The sequence below is a fragment of the Acipenser ruthenus genome, chromosome 1 (assembly GCF_902713425.1).
Source record: "Acipenser ruthenus chromosome 1, fAciRut3.2 maternal haplotype, whole genome shotgun sequence".
Lineage (NCBI taxonomy): Eukaryota > Metazoa > Chordata > Actinopteri > Acipenseriformes > Acipenseridae > Acipenser > Acipenser ruthenus.
Window position 1 is genome coordinate 6,390,495 of NC_081189.1, and position 9,271 is coordinate 6,399,765.

General features: G+C 37.1%; 1 long non-coding RNA gene across 1 annotated transcript in view; it reads right to left on the reverse strand.

Annotated features, from left to right (window-relative positions):
- Positions 1 to 1,437: 1,437 nt before the first annotated feature.
- LOC131697351 (uncharacterized) overlaps positions 1,438 to 9,271 on the reverse strand; it is a 15,446-nt gene continuing 7,612 nt past the window's right edge. The window contains exons 2-3 of the long non-coding RNA XR_009307199.1: positions 7,565 to 7,720; positions 1,438 to 2,535 (exon numbers count right to left, since the gene is read on the reverse strand). This is a non-coding gene — a long non-coding RNA (uncharacterized LOC131697351). The remainder of the gene's footprint in view (positions 2,536 to 7,564; positions 7,721 to 9,271) is intronic.

Sequence of the window (9,271 nt, forward strand, 5' to 3'; positions counted from 1 at the left end):
CAACAACGTACACCAACACTGGGAAAATACTGGGGGATCGGTCGATTTGTAGAGGATATATAACAGCTGATTGTTTTATTTCTTGAAAAAAAAGCTTTCTACACTTTCATGTGTATCATATGCTAATTGCACACAACTTTTTTTCTTGATCAAGATGATTATTATTATTATTATTATTATTATTATTATTATGAGACTGGACTTTGAGCCTTCCAATCTACATCAGCCATCTCCAGTTCACCAGTGTAGAACATTTGTAGAACACAGTTTGATTGTACTACCCATTTGATTTGCAACTCAGGTCATTTAACTCATGTTACCTTTCAGGTGAGAAAACTTCAGTGGTTGTGTCTTTTTGAACTGAGCCTTGTGTCTCGTAAGCTTTTCCTCAATCCAGTCGAGGTATCCACACTCAAGGAAAGCTATCCTCCTACTGTATTTATGGAACGTACAGCAGAATCATTTATAGTATTCATTTATATTAGGACAAGATATGGTCTGTTGTAAGAGTAGTAGAAAACAGATTTACAACAAACATCATGGGACATTTATTACACATATCAAACAAATTCATTATACCCCTTAGAGCCAGGCTTTGTGTCCTGTCATCAGCTTTCCATCGTTAAAAGAAATAATAATAATCATACATACATACATACATACATACATACATACATGCATGCATGCATGCATGCATGCATGCATGCATGCATGCATGCATACATACATACATACATACATACATACATACATACATACATACATACATACATATACCGAGCATCAAAAGAAACTTATCACTATTATAACACATTTATTTTCGAAAAATATAAGGTCTATAAATGATGGACATTGACGAAATGTTTTTGGTTTATTTTTAATCACTCGATCATTCATCCTTGCCCATGACACCCTTGAGTGACTGTGACTGAGGCATATGTACTTAATCACCTAATTAGTGAGACAGTTGATTGGACACTGGATATGGAGTGATTTCAGCTGTTGAATTGTAAGTGTGAATAAAAGCAATAAAGAAAATCACAGAAAAAAATAAAACAATATGCCACGTCTGTCAAGAGAGCAGCGCCTTCGTGCAATCAGCATGTTGGAGGCTGGACTTAGGGCAGCGTGCTGTGCTCGCCGTCTTGGGTGCTCACAGCCAGCGATTTCAAACCTGGCGAGACAGTATAACCAGACACACTCTGTCAATGACAGGCCACAAACTGGGAGACGAAGAGTCACAACACCTGCCCAAGATCGACAGATCATTTTGCACCATCTTCCTGATGTCAATTGTTAATCTGCACAATAAAAAGTCACTGCACCTGCTCTAAAACAGTGTTTGTCATTTTTTGATCACATCTAGTGAATTTTATCCAAATATAGGTAATATGTTTCTTTTGGTGCTCAAATATAAGTGATACGTTTCTTTTGATGCTCCAGTATAAGTGATTTGTTTCTTTTGGTGCTCAAATATAAGTGATTCATTTCTTTTGGTGCTCAAATATAAGTGATACGTTTCTTTTGATGCTCAGTATACATACATAACAGACTGGAATGTCTTGCCACATTTTGGCATACGTGGGTTTGTTTTGGCGTTCAATAGGTCAAAGACAGGAGGTACAAAACCAAACAAGGAAAACGACCTTGTATACTGCAATGGCACATACTATAGTACAAATGTAGCTGGATAATTCCTGCATTCATCATTTTAACCGACAATAATGTAAATACCTTCTGGGGCAGTATTGTTGAAAGAGGTTACCCCAGTCCTGTTCCTCAAATACTTGTTTGCGAGAGGCATTTATAAGAACAAATAAAATAAAAAAGCTGAAAAATATATATCCTTAGGCTCTGGGGTCACAAATGTGGTCAAAAATCATGGCTAAAGGGGGTATAATATATACTGCCTTCTTGGTATTTAGTTTGTATATTTAAAGGGTATAGGCTTCATAGAAACTTCATTATCCAAAATTTAAAAGATAGCGACTTATTTTTAGATGGTCTGTCCAGGAAACCCCAGAAACAACTATTTCAGATTTCTTTTTTTTTTTACCCTTCAGCAAATGTAAGAAAGGATTTTGAAGCCCAACAAGAAACATGTGGCGTGTACTTTAGTGTAAGAGCTTTTTTACTATTCAGAGCACTGTCTGTCAGTTTCTACATCTTCAACAAGCCACCAGACTAATATTTTCCCTAGGTGGATACATGTGTATTTAAAAAGTTAATGAACAGACCAGGGAATGAGATCATTACATGGAAAACAATACATAACTAATGCCTAACTGCAGAATACCAGTGCCTTGTTATTGTAATGGGGCATGCCAGTCACCTTCACTGGCTGCCTTATTCAGAAAGAATGGACAGCAGCGGCTCCTGGACCATTGTTACCTGTCCATGTGTATTATTACATTAGCGTGCCGAGTACTCGGAACTCCATTTGTTGTACATTAGAACCCTCAGATCTTTCACCAATCAGGACGCTCCATTGCAGGACGCTACCACACGGTAGTTCAGCAGGGTACAGATAGAACTCTAAAAAAGAGAAACAGAAGGAAAGAGAATCACTGAAAAGGTCAATCAGTCTGTAAATCAGTAAATGAGGAGATTTAAAATGTTTACAATGAGAGCACTGTTTACTGGTGTTCCAGATTATTGGTCATTACCTTGGTAGTTGACCTTACCTCTGGCTCTTACCTTTTCTGATGCATATTTTATTCTGGTTTACTGATTTGTTGTGTTCCCTAGACCTCTGCACGTGAGCTGTAAGAGGGTTTAACAGTACAGCAAGTTATATGAATTCCAGAAGAATCTCAAAGGAGTATTGTGTATTTATATGTGTGTGACCAACAATGTAAATGAATGGTCAGTATGTAGAAATGACTAAGACTGTTTGTATGAAATGTGGAATTTATCATGAACTAATTTTTCAACCAGAAATCATATTTGCATCTCAGGGTCGTGTAGTGGAGGTCGTTAAGTTAGCTAAACATTGCTGATCAGTTTTCTTTGTTTCTCTAGTGACCTTCTAGCAATGCATATAGAAGATTACATTTCTGTCTTGAGTTTTCCAAACTGTAAATACAATGCCCACGATTTTCAGAGTGTAAAAATTCCAATAGCAATCTGTCCGGTTCAACAACCAAACAATAGCTGGTTGCGAGAATTGCTTTTCTTCTGCAATACAATGTAGAAGTTATAATATTCTCTGTGGTATCCCCTTTCACACAGGAATGGAAGTTTAAGCAAAATAATTTCTGTTTATTCTGTTCTGGGAAGCAGGATATTGAATGCTTGAGTCTTTAAACAACCGTGGTAATATTTGATACCCCAGGCGTGTTTTACTAAAACTATTATTGTTTAAGGCTTAAGAAAAATGTTTTTGGATCTTATCTTCCCAGCCCTCTTGAGACAGCACATCTCATTTCCAAAAGGCCCAGCTTGCAGTCACTTGAGTTGCTGTATTACTTGCAATCTGAAATTGCTATAGAAGAAGGGCTACACAACTGAGTACAATGTAAATATCTCTTTTTTTATATTTAATAATGTAATAAGTATACAGTGTAAACTGCTTATTGTAATCACAGGATATTGATATAGCTTGATATTGTAATTTGTAATTGTGAAAATTGAATTCCTTTTAATAACCACCCAATAATACAAAAGCTACCGCTTTACTGAATTAACCACTCTGTTATGTGAACAGAATGATCACAAACATGATCACATAACAGAAACAAAGACAAAGGGCTAGAACAACTTTTGGCCCCTTCAATGCTGTTGACTTTAGAAACTTTTGGGTGAGATGAAAAGTGTGTTATCCAAACTTCAGGGTGCTTTTCAAAACCAAACTTTCATTGAGTAGAAGTTCCATAAAGAGCTACTTTGTTGGACTGGATTAACGCTGGAGCCTGGAAGAATAAAATATCTAAATAGCATTATAAAGGTCATTATGTATGTTTGTGGTTTCTATTCGTATCTTATTATCATTATTAAATAGTTATGTTAGACATTATTATGACAAGAGGGTATACACTGATGCCCTGAAGTCTTGGGTACACTGAAGCTCTGAAGACTCCAATGTGGTGTTAACAATTTCCATATAAACTGAACGATTCGGGACGTGGTCAGATCACAGGGCTTTTTCTGTGACCTGTGGTCTTCAGAAGAAATCTTGACAATACAACAGTTAAAAAACATTACAAAAAATGATTCAAACTGAACTTGTGATACTTTAGAAGAGCGATGTGTGAGTGTTTTGTTAAACTGGCTGTAAATATGTTTATTTGTATTTGTTTATTACCATTGTCATAAGACTGCATCCAAAGTGACTGAAATCAAATGGTCCCAATGGAAAGGTAGTGCACAATATGTTTCATTTAACAGCCCTATAACAAAACAGGCTACTATGCCTTTAAAATGACTTATTATACATAAGGCTAACTATGTTATATCTATTCACAATGTATATTAAAAATAATAATAATAATAAGATTCACATTAGGAAAAAACGTCTATGAACTTAGAAAATGTATCCTTTTCTAGACAGAATGAAAAATAGACATGACTTCTTTGAGAAAATAATGTCAGTAGTGAAACATTGGGATAAGTATAAAGTACCTGCTAACTAGGATTAGCAAGTATTTTTTTAAAGAATGATGCCTAAAATGCAGTGTGTGGTTGAATGTGTGGGCCCTCGCTTAGTAGCTGGGGCTGGAGCATAGGACACCACCCCCAAAGGGGGAGCACCACAGCACAGCTTGAGGAGGAGGGCAATGGAGAGACATAACTGGGGTTGAAATAGGTAGACTGATCACTGATGAATATGGAAACTCACTGGCTGTGAATCCAGAATTACAGCTATTACCTGGACCTACATCAACCATATGTATGTTTACAAATGGTTTTAAATTGTGACACCATATAGTATATCTACTGCATTGTACAATAGCAGCATGCTATACAGCTGGTTTCACAGCCCCCAATTAGCACTAATCCTAGACTATCCAATGTTACTTTAGGTAAGGAAGGAGCACTAATGTGGATCTGTGAAACCAGCTGATAGTGTTTGTTTTCTTTTTAATATACCAACTGGCATCTCCCTTTATCCGCAGATTAGATACTGTACATGATGCAGCTAATTAAATATCGTTTATGAGTGTTTACAGCTGAAAAGGAAGACGGCTTCACCTTAAGGTTTGTGATTTTGAAAAAGCGTCTATATTTTATCATGTGGCTGGGGGGGATTCAGGTTTTACTTTTAATTGATGCTGCCACCTGTTCTTAACAGCTGTGAAACATGTGTTTTAACTAGTAGCATGTGTGTTACCTTTTAAAGTATGGCTAATTAAGCTCAGAGTACAATGTGGACTTGAACTGCAATGGAATATGTATTATGTGTTATATGTGAATGGCACATATTACTTCTGCAATCGGTACTGAGATTACTCAGGTGCCAGCAATCCGGCCATACTAAACTTGCATTGAACTTGTTATGTTAACCTGAATTACCTAAGTGGTTGCTTGTGTCTCTTTTAGCAGGTAATTGCCAAGGTAAATTAAGCATTTTCACCGCCAGATGAAACTGATTATTGATCGGGTGACACTCTCTAATAAACACAACTCCTGGGCTCTGGGTACCAGCTTGGGTGGTAACAGGATTGTACAACACGACTAATACTATTGTGTTTTGAAATGTGTAATGATGTGTTCTATTTAAGGAAAAAGACAGAGCAGCTTTACCATGTAACAGGCCAGAAACATAATCTAAGGACTCCTATGAATGTGTGTCTGTGTGTGTGGGGGCAGGTATTACTATCAATGTGCGGAACAAAATTTGACAAAATGTCCCCACAGAGATAGTAACTCCTGAAAAAACAATGTGGGGACGTTCCCACTTTGTAAACCACCTTTTTAAGAACTAAATATGCCTTAAAGAAAACTGCCAAAATATTTTGGTTGTGGTCGACTTTCAGCCTGTGTGGAGTTTTGTCTGACTGGAGTTAGAAATAGTAAATAAAAACATAGTGAGAACCAATGAGAAGTCCCCACAAATATAGGAATGCAAACGTGTGTGTGCGCGAGAGCGTGCGCGTGTGTATTTGTGTGTGTGTGTGTGTGTGTGTGTGTGTGTGTGTGTGTGTGTGTGTGTGTGTGTGTGTGTGTGTGTTAACCCTTTATCAGCATTGTGACCATATACTAACAGGTTAGATGTATTAGTTATGGACTTAGCCCAATGCATGTTAAAGTGTGCAGTTACATTCACACTAGAATCACTGCAATCACCCCGGTAATAATTAGTTAATTTCTAATATGTTGGTGTACAATTTCTATAGTAATTTCATAAGAAATATGCCAGCTCCTTTTGCCTTTTACTATACTTAGGAGGCTGTGTGGTCCAGTGGTTAAAGAAAAGGACTTGTAAGCAAAAGGTCCCTGGTTCAAATCTCACCTCAGACACTGACTCATTGTGGCTGTCATTAAAAATATGTAGGACCTTACTGTAAACTTAAACAAAGTTTGCTTGTCATTGTTTTTTGTGTTGTTGTTTTGTTATACAGTATTTCGCAAATGAATAGCCTACTTACCGGTGTAGGGCCAGAAAGTGGTACAGCGTCCGAATTTGGTATCTGTACCCGTTTGGTGTCAAAAAATGGTACCCTGTCGATGTGGTGATTAACTACTGCACAAATCACTACAAACAGGACCTTAGTTCACCCACAAAATCGAATATGTTTACAATTTTAGATAACCCAATTTGTTGCTCATCAGTTAAACACATACATTTGCTGAATTGTGAAAAAATATATATATATTAAAAATAACTTTAAGGGCCAAACTTAGTACGTCACACCCCTTTCAAATGGACACGTCCTTGTTTTGTAAACTAAAATCATTTGCTCATGCCTGGGCAAGCGCAGTACACGGCGCACCACGTTTTAACGCGTACCACGTAATAACACCACACCGGCAGATTGACAATATGACTTAAGAGAGGGTGTGCAAATACACATTATTTTATTGTTAAGTACAGTATACAACACATATCACGCTCATGGGTCATTATATCGTTGCACAGCAAGCTGTCTCATTTGAACGTCATGCCAATTCTTGTCTTTTGTGTAGGCCTACCTGAGTGTACGGTGATGCAGTGAATATCGGTTCCTGAATAAAAATGTGTTATTAACCATGTAATGTCCAAGCATTTTTTAAATGGGAAACGCTACTTTGTTTATGAAACTAGATTGCATCTCTTCAAAACAAATGTTCTACTCTTTCCGGCAACACATAATGTACTGCATATGAAAAAGTGGCTTGTGCAGATTTAAAAATAATAATATAGAGGGCTGGCTATGCATTGTAGCACGAGTATACAGAAATGGGCATTACAGGGTTAATGGTATTGTTTGTATTTGCTATTATAGGCCTATGGCGGGTTGAAGGCCTGCTTTAGGTTTTCCTTAACGTGAAACCTAATATCGTTGGTGGAAATGGTTTAAGTTTCATTTAAATTGATGGTTAGTTTGTGGTTGGTTATTTTTTTTTCTTGCCAACATACCGGTACCTCAACATTGGCCTACATTTTCATCTGTCCTCCATTTCAGATTCCTGGTCCTCCGCTGTAAAATGCCGAGCTACATCTCGAGAAAGTTCATCTGCACGACATGCACTCATGCCCCTTTGTAGCTGTAGTCTGTCGACGTCCTCGTTATCATCTGAGCTCTCACCCCCCCCCCCCCCCCCCCCCCCCCCCCGCTGACAAAGACACCTACTTAAAACTAAATAACCACTAGAACCCTCGTTACGATGCACGGCCTGTCATTCACATCCAGTTTTCAATATTGGAGTGCACTATGTACTGTACCCGATAAATCATGTAAAATTAGCTTTCTCTGACAATCCCCTAACTAAATAGTTGTGTTTACAAAATGTACAGCACACTGATCAAGCTGCGCATATTTTGCATTTCTTTGTGTGCAGTTTTTATTTACCTAAAAGATTGCAAGAGTTTTTGGTCCCAAAACGTCCCTAAAAGATTATTTTTTTTAAAAAAATGTAATCTGATGTTAGAACCATAAACTTTTTTATTGTAATAAAACATGCATTCCAGTTTCAGTAATTTAGGATAGGTCTACTAATCAGTTCGTTTCAATGGCCTTGAATGAATTGAATACAACATATTTTCAATTATTTATATATTGCTGTTGCTGATTCTGACAGAAATATGAATTAATCGATTGTATTTACAGCAGTTTTTCCAAGATGATTGTACAGCAGGCGAAATACATGTGCGTCTTCCCGGCTAGTTCCTTCTCAAGATGTGTCTTTCGGTTCTAAAAGCAACATTTCAACTACAACAAGAAAAATGTTCGTTATTTCAAACGTCATATCTGTTATAGTTCTGAGAAACGTTAAGCCTATAACGAAGAACTACGACTTATTTGTGGCGGATATACAGTATGGAATAATACATTTTACACATTTAGCATAGGGTCTGCATAATTTGGATTAAAATGGAAAAAATGATACAAACATGCATTCACAACTTTAACTTCATTGTATATATCATCTACAGTGGTAATGTATGACGATTTGAGCTCCAATCATTGTGCGTGTTTATTATCATCAGTTAATTTGAGATTCGTTTGTTATATTCAAAGAAATGCTGGTCAGTATAATAGTAAAACGTTTGGAAAAGCCGCAATCTTACAGTATATGGCTGTAAGACAACTAGTGATACACCTACACGTTTTAGCGAATGTGAATTTGTTCATAAATGGTCCCCTATGTTACATTCAACACAAAACTGTTTAAGTCACATTCTCTAATAAACGGTGTACATTAAAAAATCTGCTGGTATTTGTTTTAGTGTCATATCCAAAGTAAATAAGGCAGGCAGTTTGTGTTATCTTGTTCAGGGTAGGGTCTGTGAGAAGTCAACGCAAACACCTGCTATCTACTGAAGTTTAAGAAGAAAAAAATATTACAGTAACAGGAAACAATTTCTCCCTTGGCTTCCAGAGGGAGCTCGGACATGGAAAATCAATGTTGGCGTTCTAGTTGAAATTACTTTTGAACACTTCACTCATCTTGTAGAATACACACTATCAGTGTACTGACCTGTACTGTAAAGCGCGTGGTCACTGTATTAAAAATGTACTGTACAGCCAAATCCCTTTTCGGTAGTTCCGTAGCGGTGTATTATCTCCTCAGACACAGACGTATCGAGCGCTTCTTTTTACCACGACGGAGAATATTCAATATGCAATTC